Genomic DNA, 12,041 nt, shown 5'->3' on the forward strand with positions numbered 1-12,041 from the left:
GCGCCGCGGGTGCGGAGCGGGCGGCGGCCGCGCGGGGCGGAGGGCGGGAGGCGAGCGGGAGCGGCGGGGGAGGGACCGGGCGCGGAGCCGCCGCCCGCGGGGCAGCGCCGGCACATGGAGCGGCGCCAGCCGCCGCCACAGCTGCCGCCCGCCCCGGCCCCGGCAAAGCAGGTACCGCGGGGCGGGGGGTCCCGGGCGGGCACCGGCTCCAGCCCCCGGGGCGAGCGGGGCGTCAGCCCCGGGCGGCTGCGGGGCGCGGGCGAGGAGGGGCCGCGCGGAGCCTGTGCTGCCGCCGAGAAGTTGCCGGGCTCGTTAAGTGGGAGACTGCGGAGCCCGGTCATCCCATCCCATCCAATCCCATCCCATCTCTTTCTCTCCCTTCTCCCCGTCCCACACGCTTTTTTTTTTTTTTGGTTGTTTTGTTTTTTGTTTTTTGTTTTTTTTTTTTTTTAATTTGAAAACATTGACCCGAACATACAGCTCGGGTGTAATCCAGGCGTTTTAGAGTGCTTCCTTAATATTTCAGAGATGAGTAGCCATGAGGAGCTGGCCGAGATGGGGTATTCATTGATTCAAATGCGGATTGGTCTGCGTTCTCGAGTCAGCTACAGCACTTAGGTTCAGTCTAAGCCCGCGTTCCGAGTGCTTGCGCCTGTAGTTTGCAGAGGGGAGGCAGATACGGAGGTCGTAAAAACTATTAGGAAATTGTAAAATTATCAGCCCCAGTGCGCTTGAGGGGAACGGCACTAGAGAAGTTGCTGACTTCCGAACAGCGGTGGCACCAGAAGTTTTCCTCCTTGCCATAGAGCCTGTCACAGCTGGAGGGTTTTTTTCACCCTGCTCCGCAAAGTTACCCTCTCTGTGAAGGGACGGTTTCGCTCTCCTGTCGTTGCTAAAGAAGATGCACTTAGTTAGAAACTGTGTGTGTGAAGAAATGAGTTCCCACTGCAGCAGTCGGTTCTAAGGAAACTTTTAATTTTGTGCTTCAAGAAACCTGATTACTTCTTGGATTGCTTTTCTACCTTGGTTTAGAAGGTATGGTAACACTGCCAGACATTGTACAAAGCATTCTGCTTCCAAAATTGTTAAAAGTTAATAATACTGTGTCAGAAAATTTTGTAGTGTATGATTGCAAATTATCTCAAAAAAGCGATGTTTTGTGGGATGCAAGAATTTTTAAACCTGTATGGCCACTGGCTTAAAGTATTGAAATTGTTATAGAAGAATATAATGTTATTTCTTTTTACTTTTTCTTTCTATCTTTTTCTTTTCTTTTTTTTCCTTTCACTTAGTGCAAGAGGTATTTTCGAAGACTTTGTGTAGAGATTAGAATTTAGGATTTAGAGCTTCTTGACTACGTATTTTTCTTTCCGATATCTGGATGCTACCAAGCTTACATCGATATGCATTTACTGTCCAGATGTCCAAACCTTACCCAAATTAAATAAACCAGGAATATAATCCTGGGTATATTTTGTGCATTCACATTAATAACCCATTTTCTAGACTTTAATAGTTTAGTTTTAAAATTCGAAGCTGTGTCATTGTAAGGTCCAAATCCTTTAAAAGACACGCTTTGTTAGTTTCAGTTGACTGCTCACATCAGTTGTAACTCACGCACTCTGCAGTACCATGGAGTATGACTTGCTGTTAAACGTTATAAATTATCATTGAAATGTAAAGAAAAAGCATATTGATGTGTTGCATTTAGAAGTAAGTACTAAAATTCCTTTCAAATACTTGGAAATACTTTATCTGAATCAGCTAAGCAGGGGCATATCCTGAGTGGCTTGTGGCACTGCTCTCTCACCTTGCTTGTGAATTGCTTAATTTAAGGTGTTTGAAGCCTTAGTGAAATAGAAAAATGAAGGATGCAATGCCTTTAGCTTCTGAATTTTTCAAACAAAATTTTTGCACTTTGGTAACTTTATTTATTCTTTGTTCTCTTCGTTACTGAGGGAAAATGAAAATTCCCTGTTCATGTGTTAATATAACAGCTGATACAGTAGTTGATACTATGTCTCTTTTCTAAAAGGTTTAATTTCTCCCTTGCATAGACTTCTTTCTAACATTGGCATGGTCTGCTTTGATTTTAACTCATGTTGGTCAAAAAACTGAATAAAAACCACCAGATATACTGCTTAGAGTGCATTATGTGCCCACCTCCTCAATCCTTAGCAAAACTCTACCAAGTTTTAGTTACATGGCTGTATACCTTACTTCTTTGTCAAAGCCTTTGAAACTGAAGCCTGAAGAGATGAGAAACCAAGTGCCATGTGCAAGACCAAAGACTCTTAAAACAGTTCATGTCCTTCTGATAGCTGTCTGTAGCAGAACTGCGGGGGGGAAGTGTCCGAAATACTGCAGAGCTCGGCACTTTATGTAGTTCATGTTTCTATTATCCCAGACGTGCTTCCAACCTTAAAGATTTTCTCACAAATTTTAGTATTGGTGACTACCCAGGTGCTCTTTTCCATATTTTTCTTTGGGGTTTTTTATTTCAGTTTTTTTTTTTTTTTTCTGGAGTAAAGTAGGTGAAACTCAGAACATTATATACTGCAAGTTTATGAAAAATATAAATAGAAATTATATCCCTAATTATATAGTAAATTTAAGATAAAAGCCAAGGAGAAATCAGGTTTACCCACTGAGTGAGAAGACTGACCAGGTGACCAGGCTAAAGTCAATGTAAGTCCAGTGCTGGACATTCCCAGAATTCTGGACTTCAAACCTAGTGCACTGATCCTTGCAAGAGTCCTCTACCTACTGGATATGGCTTCAAGGGGAAATGACAGAAACACAGAAGCATAATATGAAATTGTACTGACTGTCCTGATTGAGTCAGGAAGGAGTGATGGACTCTAGTATTTGAAGAGTAATCACTATTGTCTCTGGGCCAATGTAAAGATGGGAAGACAAGGGCAGAGGACTCTTTGCCCTTTATGCTCCCAGTAACTGGAGAAGATTAGACACTGATCCTATGTGCATCCTTTATCCCAGCTGAGTATTTCTCAGGGTGGCTACTTAATTAAAAGTGAGAAAAGTGCCTTGGCATGTTTTTAGTAGGTCTCAAACTCCTGAGTTGCATTAGAGAGATAAGCTTGTCATATACCTCAGACTTTCCACCCCAGCTCCCAGCTGCTAGTACTCCCTCCAGGAATGATCTGGTCGCTTGCTCCCTTTTATAAACATGAACAACACCTTTGTCATTTGTGTTGCATTCAGCGTACTATTTAAAAATGCAATAGTATCCATCTCAGCATTACTGTAGCAGTTTTCCTTTCCCTTGTGGACCTTAATACCAAAAACCTGGTCTGCTTGCCGCTTCCACTGCATAGCAATGCAGAAATGTAACTGGATAACCAATCCATGGAGTTTTACAGCAATGCAAAACTTCTTTCTCATCATTAAAATTGGATAACTCCAAAATGAAGCCAAAAACATTTCCAGACATATTTTATTTGAGCTAAGGTACTTCTTATATTAACACCACAATTTTGCAGAAAACAAGGAAATGGGTCCAGTCTGTATTTCAGCAACAAAAAGCAAGGGCATAATGAATTGTATGCTGTTCTGGCAGATCATTTTTGGAAATGCTCTCTTAAAAAGTCCAGAAGATATCGAAAGTCATGGATTGCAGCCTAATTGTGTGGCTCTATGTCAGGAAAAACTTCCATTGAAGGCTTGTGGGACTTTTTTTTCCTGTTTTATGTGCAAGAAAAGCTGGATCCATAGTAATTTTTGTTTTTTGGTCAAGATTCACATATGTATTTCATTACATTTTGATCAGTCATTACTTTCTACTATTATTAAAAGTAATAGAATTAGACCAAAAATCATAGTAAAATAGTAGAATTTAGTGTAGCAATAATGGAATCTTTGGAAAATGTTGTCATCCTTATGAGAGTAGAGCAGGATGCACTGCTGGCTCCCCTGGAATTCCCCTCCCAAGTGACAAACACCACTTTTCTAACATGTATAAAATTACTCAGAAAGAAAGAACACTGGGAATACATTATGCCAGTTGAGAAGTGGAAGATAAGGACTCTCATTGGTGTTTTCTGGGACTATAATTCTTTGGAAAGCTTTTTTAAATGCTTGCAACTCAATGCAAGAGTCAAAAGAGGAAAGACCTATTCTTCACAGGTATTATTTCTGTAATCCAAAGATTAATTTTGCTCCCCCCACCCGACACTGGAGTGGCAAAAGTGTTTAGAGATGAGTGTGAATGCCATATGAGGCAAGGCTGACTGCCTCAGTCTTGTCAGCTTTATAGCATTTTTTTAAACAGGAGGCTACTTTAAATACCTTCCACTCATCCAAAGTAGCTGCAGGAGTTTTCTCTCTCCAGTAGCTATCCAGCAAAGTGGACTGACTTCAGCTGGAAAACTCCCTTCTTCCAAGGTCAACTGTGGCTTTTTGTCCCTTTATCAATCTATACATAAACCTGACTACAACTCAACAAAAGTTTTGTTTGCTCCCTAAATTTAAAAAGAATTACGGTATGTTGCAATCGTCTTTATTAAAACCACGACAACTTCTGCCTACCCTTCTCCTTCAGAACAGCTTCGTCCATGCTTTAAGGTGGTGAGCAAGAAGAGAGCAAGGGGTTTTTGCACTAAGCAGTTTACCACCAACATTGTGGTGGCTGCAAACGTAGGTCCTAGCTCTGAAAAGATACATGCATGTTCTCAGCTTTGTTTGTACCATTGGAAATTCTTGGGGATAGAACCATGCAGGTTTGGGAGTTTCATGGCACACTCATGCTTCCTGTATAAATGCTTCCAAAGGCCATTCAGACTGCAAGTTTGGATGAGTATTCACACTGAAATCATCATATTTTTTAGGCCATGGGAACTGTCCACTTCTCTTGCTTATTTTGCTTATTTCATGTGAAATATTTACATTTCTTCTTCTGATTCCACTTGCTCTAGCTTTCCCAGTGAAAGAGAAACTTGCTCTGTAAGAGAGATCAGATTCCCCGCTGAATTGTTTCATTTTTCTGTTTGTTTCAACTCACTGAGAATAGCAGAGCAATTGCAGTATAAAGCTGTAATTGACCATAGTGGATTGGACCCAAAATGTTTGCCAAAGCAGAGTCAGTTAACTAAAATATATAGTATGGAGGAACTTGCTAATTTGCTTTAATTTTAGGAGTTCTTTTTAGGAGTTATTTAAAGGTAAAAAACCCCAAAAAACCCACACCAATCTCTAATATGCTTATTCAGGCTGGTAATGTCCTTTAATAATCGGTAACATCCTGAACAGTTTGAAGGGAAATTAGGAAGCAACTCTGTGATCATGAAGCAGAGTTACTGAAAGCTTCTATAATTCGGACAAATTGACTACTGATATAATGTAGGGTATACTCGGCAATAACAATTCTTGGCATGAAGAGGTGCTTTTATGTTCTCTCTATTGCATATTTAGATACACTGTGGTGAGGACATCCTATACTTTTTAAATCAGATAAATAGATATATACAAAAAGCACAGCTCTTCGTCTGCTGTTTGCCTCCCCTTGAGTGAGAGCTCTGGAAGAATATCTAAGAGCTCTATTTGGCCACTTGAGAATATGCTGTGTTCTTAGATTGAGTGCCTTAATTTACACCCCTCACCTTTTATAGTCGGTTTATTTATAAAATGTAAGTGTGTGCGTTTTCTTTGTCCTGGTGAATTTATTCCACTTTTCTGCTTGATTTTTAGTGAATAAAGGTGACAGGGTTTAATGAGTTAATAAAACTTGCCCTTAATTAGGAAAATTACCTTAATATTTTTCTCATATTGTGGAAACAATTTATAATTACTCTGGTTGCAATTCAAAAACTTGAAGGAAGAACATTTTTTCATATTTGCAATGATATCAAGTCCAGTAATTTGCACATAAAGTCAATAAAAGAATGGATTTTTTATTATCTCCTTTAGCAATGAATTGTTACATGAATATAGCTCAAGCAGAGAAAATGCTAGGGGAAGCACATATGGAACACACATATATGATACAAGATGCACTTTTTATCATTTGTCAGTGATTTGAAAAAAGAATTCCCAAAGAACTGAGAATTATGTAGGATCTTCGAGACAACTTTTTTTACACCCTCACAATTGTTCCCTTACACGGAAATTAATTTTACATGTGCCAGACATTTAAATGTTTCACATCTGCACTGTTAGCAGAGTTCTTTTCTTAATCTTGTGTGTTGAATTACAGTGCTTCCTTCATTTTGCAGACAGGAGCTCTCCATTGAAATTTCACTGTATGCTCATAATTGTATTGTCAATTCGTGTAGTTAACCAGCATTTACACTAGGCAGGAATAGAGAAATGACTGAATAAACTAAACATCTCCCTTGACTATGTAGAAAATGCTGAATACAGAATTAGTGCAGAGGGAAAGAAATTGATCCACTTAGTTTTAATCTTTGTTTTAATGTAGTCCTTTAAAAGACCTGGAGGTATTTGTTTTGGTTTTTTGAATAAAAATGGAAGGACGTTGAAGTGCTCATTACGACTCTTGGTTTTCAGAAAGGACCACCCCTCACCTTGGTAGTTATTATTTACACTGAGCTGTGTGATGAGGCGGAAATTAAAAATAGAATTAAAGTGGTTCTAAAGTAGAGTCATTCACAGAGATTGTGAAGTGTAGCATATTAAATTACAATAATAAAGCTAATTATCAGCTGCTAGCTGAGATATTGAATGCTTTTAATTAAAATGAGTTTGTAGAATTTTAGCAGTTTTCTTCAAGTATTTGAAGATTGGTTATACAATACAGATTACCTTCTTTCCATGTTTAACAGTCTTCCTGTTGCATGTTTAACCATATTTAGCACATTTGTACATGAAGTTATAAGCCTGTTTATATATATATATATATATATATATATATATATATATATATATATATTAGCTCTTTGGTTTAAAATGAAGCTAAACGTTAAATCCTTTTGCAAAAGTGTCTTTATTCACCTCTTCTCTTGGTTGTTGCCCTATATTCCATGACTTTCATGGATACAAGAGCCTTGGTTCCAGCAGGTTGAGACCCTCTGGTGCAATTAGAAATGCAGCCGTACTATCTTTCTGCAAGCAGATGCAGCTCCCAGCTTAAACCCCAAAAGATTGATGAGACATATATGATGATACCATGCCTAACCTGTTTTTAATGTGCAAATTCTCCTGTCAGGTATTTAAAGGGCTATATGAGTTTTTTGTGTTTTTTGGGCTGCAACCTCCTTTTCTTTTATTAATTTATTTATTAAACTTATCTTTATGTGTCTTGGGTGGTTACATCTAGGACCCATTTTAGGAGCTTCAATTTAGGTTTTAAAGTGGATTGGGGTTTTATGGTTTTGGTTGTTGGTTTGGAGTTTTAGTTTGCTAAAGGTGAAGCCTGTGTGGTGAGTAGCCAATGAGATCTGTCAGAGACCACAGACACAAGACGTGCTCACACACCAGCGCTCCATCAGAGCCAGCTGCTCCAGTGACCAATGTGAGCAGTCCTTTTCCTGCCATGGGACTGCTTACAGAAGTGGGGGTTGCACAGCTGGGCCTTTCCTCAAGGTGACTGTGGAAGTAACTCTTGGGTTTGCCTCTTTGCTTGTTTTTCACACTTAACCAAGAGTTGTCACCACTGAGGAATGCATGTTCCCCTCACTTTTTATATTTGCAAAAGCACCTGCAGAGCACCAGGTCCCTTGTAGAAAGTTTATTTCCCCTCCCCTCAAGACTTTGTGAGTGCTTATTTTCTGCTTTGAGGTTTCAGGGAAGTGTACCTGCCTCTGCGGGCCACACTCAAGACAGAAGTGTTCCTTTGGGCACCTTTCTGTCTGCTCAGCATGGCTACACCTAAGAATTGTCAGGAACCGTGCAGCTGGATGTGCTGTACATTTGTGGAGTCCTTGCAGCACCAGAGGTAGAGCTCTCTGTAGATGGAAGGACAGCTCTGAGTTTTGGTGCGCTGGTGTAAGACCAAAGTGGCTCCACAAATATCAGCACTTGTGATTTCTTTTCCTTACCGTGAGGTTCCATTGTACTGAGTGTGGGGCACATCTCATCCCAGAGAAGTCAGTACGTAGGTAGCTTGGGAAACACAGAAGAGAAAAAGGATAGCTAGTCTTTGGCATTGGGTTGGGTCATTCCATTGAATCACATCAATGGCCCAGTCTTGGGATCATTCAGTAGCCTAAGAGAACAGGATTGTAGAAGGACTGACATGCTTACACATGCTTTATATCAATTGATGAAGTCTTGTATAAATGCTAAGCATTCATTTTCTTGACAAGGAGGTTTACTTTTGAATTTGCTGGGAGACAAAAAAATAAGCCAAGATTTGCTAATAATTAATTTGCTGTATTCTGAAAGATTAAAAAATCTTGATCTTACAACGACTTCTTCCTGTTTACACCTGTAATTCTAAAAGGTCCTAAACCTGCTTCTGGTTGTAATTTACATTAGGTATAAATGGAACAGTACTTCCAATGATTCATGGCGTGCATTTTGATAAATTATTAAGACATAGCATAAGTTATATTGTAGAGAAAGTTGCAAGGAGGGAAATTCATGACACATAAATTTTCTTCAGGACAAATGCTGACTAACTTTAATCCAAAATCATGGCCACTTAGATGCTTTCTTATTTAAAACAAAATCAACAGAATGTTTCAGAAGGGTTGTGTGTTGATTATCAAGTAATTTAAAGTTGCAATATTTTGATTCTTTTTCCAAAGGATTGTAGTAGCTTCATCTCTGAATGTGGTATTCATAGTCTGAAGAAGAAAGCATGCAGGTTAGAGTTCTTTATCTGAATAGCCTTGAAGAAATATTTTTATCGATTTTTTGACAGGAATTTTATCTATTTTGTAGGTCTTGCAATAAGGGGCCAAACTTTGAAGCTATTTGTATTCCTAAATAGAAGAATTATCTATTATCACCTAGGTGCTAATCCCTTTCCTGCTGTAAATGAGAGTGAGACAGGATCAGCATTTGAAAGCAAGATTGTTTCAGTCGGGTGCCCACCCAGCTTTTGATTTCTAACTTCGGGCTCTTAAATTAGCTGAAAATGTAAAGAAATGTGACTGCATTGAAGACAATGAAGCCATACACACTAGTATATGCTAGTGACAAATTTGATTCATGGGGAAAACTTAAACACTGAAAAATTAAAAAACATCTCTTTCGTGCCGAACCAAAACAGACTATAATTTTAGGGTTTTATGTCAGAAACATTGCCAAAACTTTGTTCTTTTAGATAAATCATTATAAAGGTTTATTGATTTACAAATTGATTACAAATAGATGCTTCAGTGCAAATTCTCATATTTGTACATAAGATCTCTTATTTTCTAGAGTGTGACAATTCTTGCTTCTGCTGATTCTAGAGTAGAGGAAAGGGAGAAAAATCAGGGCATAGTTTCCTATTCATAGATTTACCGTACCAAAGGCAAAAGGGTAAATTCTACTCTTAGCACATAAAATTTAGCCCAAGATCTGTTATGCTCAGATATGTTATGCCCAAGTCTGGTGGGACTTTTAACAGACAAAGGGCCAAAACCTACACATGGCCAATTGCAGAACTGAGATGGGGTGCCAGATGTCCTGTCATATATTCTTTGCTGATACAGGGCCTAAGTTGAACTTAGCTGGGATTTCATTAGTACTTACCCTTCCTCTGGGAGGGATTTAAACACTCTTGAGGATTTTCTAAAGGTTTTTTTTTTTCTGCTTTTATCAATTTGTGTAATGTTTGTGGATCTTAATCTACATTTAGGAGCCGTGCATAATTATTCTAATTATTGGGAAGAAAAAAATATCTTTCCATCATCACTTTTCCACTAGCTCTATTTCCTCTCAATGTTCCATGCCTGTGAAATGGATCAGCTTTGCCGAGTGTCTTAAAATCACCTAATTCAAGCCTAAACCCTGATGTGAGATCTGAGGGTGTGTTTTGGGACAGGCAGTCATCCAACCTCAAAGAAAGCAAGCTAAAACTATTCCATTAAAAAAAAAAAACAAAAAAACAAAACCCCACAACAAACTGTACTCCAGTTTATTTTCATTAAAAACCCAAGCAAACAAACCAAACAAGCAAAAAAAATCAGCCCTGTAGTTTAGCTCTTCATTTAAGAAATCAGGAAATGGGACTTCTCCATTGGGAAGTGTTTTCCAACAGAGTTCTGCCTGATGACAGCGAGAGGCAGGAAGTACAGCTGACAAGTGTGTGGCTTAAGTTGCAGAAATACTGAGTGTAAGGCTTGTCCAGACAAAGGCAGATAAATTCAGGAATACAAAACTAGGAGAAACTTTCTTCTTTGCACCTCCTCCCCTTGGCACTCCCAGTCCTCCTGAAGCCCCAGGAACAGCAAGAAGGCAGGTGCAGTTGGAATAAAGTGCCCTTCCAGAGTGTGACCCCTTTCTTGTGTGTATATTCTTGAAGTGGCTTTTTTGGTTGGTTAGGGTTCACTATACTCTGGAAAAATGTGAAGTAATTAACTGATTAATAGTAGCTAGGTGACCCTAGAAAGCAGTAGTAAAATGCATTCCCATTTCTTTTTGCTTCCTTTGTATTCAGTCATACTTGCAGGAGAAGTAAGGCACTTGTACCTAACCACCTGCCATAAATTCACCATGCTTCCAGTAACTGAGCAGGCTATAATTATAGGGTTTTCCCTCCTGCAAGAGAAGCTGCTTTTCCCACTGACTACTTTAATAAAAATGGTCCTATAGAAAGCTCTTCAGTCCCATAGAAACTGACTCAAATTGTGAAGTGGAAGGTGTTTTTTTGCATTTTGCATAGCTGTAGTAATTTCTGAGGACTATATATAGACGTTAAACAAATCGCTTGTCTAGAATTAAAGTTTAGGTGCATAATAAAGCCAGACAGAGCATTATTGGACATTAAGCAGTGTTACGGTACAGGTGCAACAGCCAGAATGCTCTGTAAGAATACCCAATATTTTTTGCAAATTGCATAGACTATAATCTGTTCAACATCCTATCCATCTGCAGCCCTGCAGCCTACACACTCTCTTTTTGCAATTCTAGCATGGGCCTGGTGAGGAAAGACAGGATTTGTAAGTTGGAAGGTGGGGGGCAGCAATATATTGGATCTGAGATGTACTGTTGACGTACAGAAGCAAGAGAGTAGATCATAAGATTTATGAAATTATTAAACACAATAATAGCTGTTACTTTCCCACTGCAAATTTTTGGAGAGCAGGTTGAAGATCTTGTTTTGGGAAAAGAATAATCATGGAAATTGGGCTAAAAAAGGTTAGGATAAAGCTGAACCCTTTCCCAGGAACTTGAACTACATCCTCCTCTCCTTCCATCCTTCAAGAAAATGCTTGTTTAATTCCAGGAAGCAGGCTTGACAGTGCAAGCATCTGAGTTACAAGGTACAGGCAGCAAAGAAGAGCTTCTCTGCTTGATAGGATCTGGAGCCAGCTGCAGCAGGTGAAGATGTGAGCTAACATTCCATGGATGAACAAAGAGTGTGTAGGCTGTTTGCCCCCTCCCCACCTGAGGCTACCTCAGCTGCCCATGCCGTACTTCAAGGTGGGGACCAAGTTGTGATGGGACTACCTGCTCCAGCAGCACATCTGTTATCCAAGGGGCTACCAGCTGTCTGTAGCCAGCCCTCGAGCCTTGGGACCTGCAGGGTCCCCTTCTGATTGAGAACCTGAGTTTTGTTTCTACCCCACTAACTCTCCACACACTTCTCCCTGGTGTTTGTGGTCACTGGTCGCTGGCTCCTCGGAAGATGGTATGTCGCAAGCAGAGGGCAGGAGCTTCCTGGTATCGCTTACCACGCTGTGGAGCCAGCCATCTGTCAGCAAAACAGGAAGGCACGGGTTCCTTCTCCCTCCTGGGCTTGTTTCACTATTTTTGGGAGCTGTACTTCTGCCCCGTGCAGTGCCAGGCTGGTGCGATCTGAGGCAAGGGCTCCCAGGCGAGCGAGGGGCCAAAGCCTGGAGCTGCTGCTCTGCCCATCTGCTGTGGCTGGAGGTGTATTCATTATTAATGGAGGTAGTGGCTGTTGCTGC

The 12,041-nt window shown here is 40.1% G+C and overlaps 1 protein-coding gene across 3 annotated transcripts in view; it reads left to right on the forward strand.

Moving 5' to 3' along the window:
- IKZF1 (IKAROS family zinc finger 1) overlaps positions 1–12,041 on the forward strand; it is a 69,044-nt gene that overhangs the window by 155 nt on the left and 56,848 nt on the right. The window contains exon 1 of one of the 3 annotated variants that reach the window (XM_071454756.1): positions 85–171. The exons of 1 other annotated variant lie outside the window; for it this stretch is intronic. The gene's annotated coding sequence lies outside the window, so the exon portion shown is untranslated. Of the gene's footprint in view, positions 1–84; positions 172–198; positions 1,036–12,041 lie in introns of those variants that run through there. One more of the 3 variants, XM_071454746.1, reaches the window with a different exon arrangement.

Source organism: Agelaius tricolor, unplaced genomic scaffold (genome assembly GCF_023055355.1).
Source record: "Agelaius tricolor isolate 1412-34295 unplaced genomic scaffold, bAgeTri1.0.p SCAF_2, whole genome shotgun sequence".
NCBI classification, from domain to species: Eukaryota; Metazoa; Chordata; class Aves; order Passeriformes; family Icteridae; genus Agelaius; species Agelaius tricolor.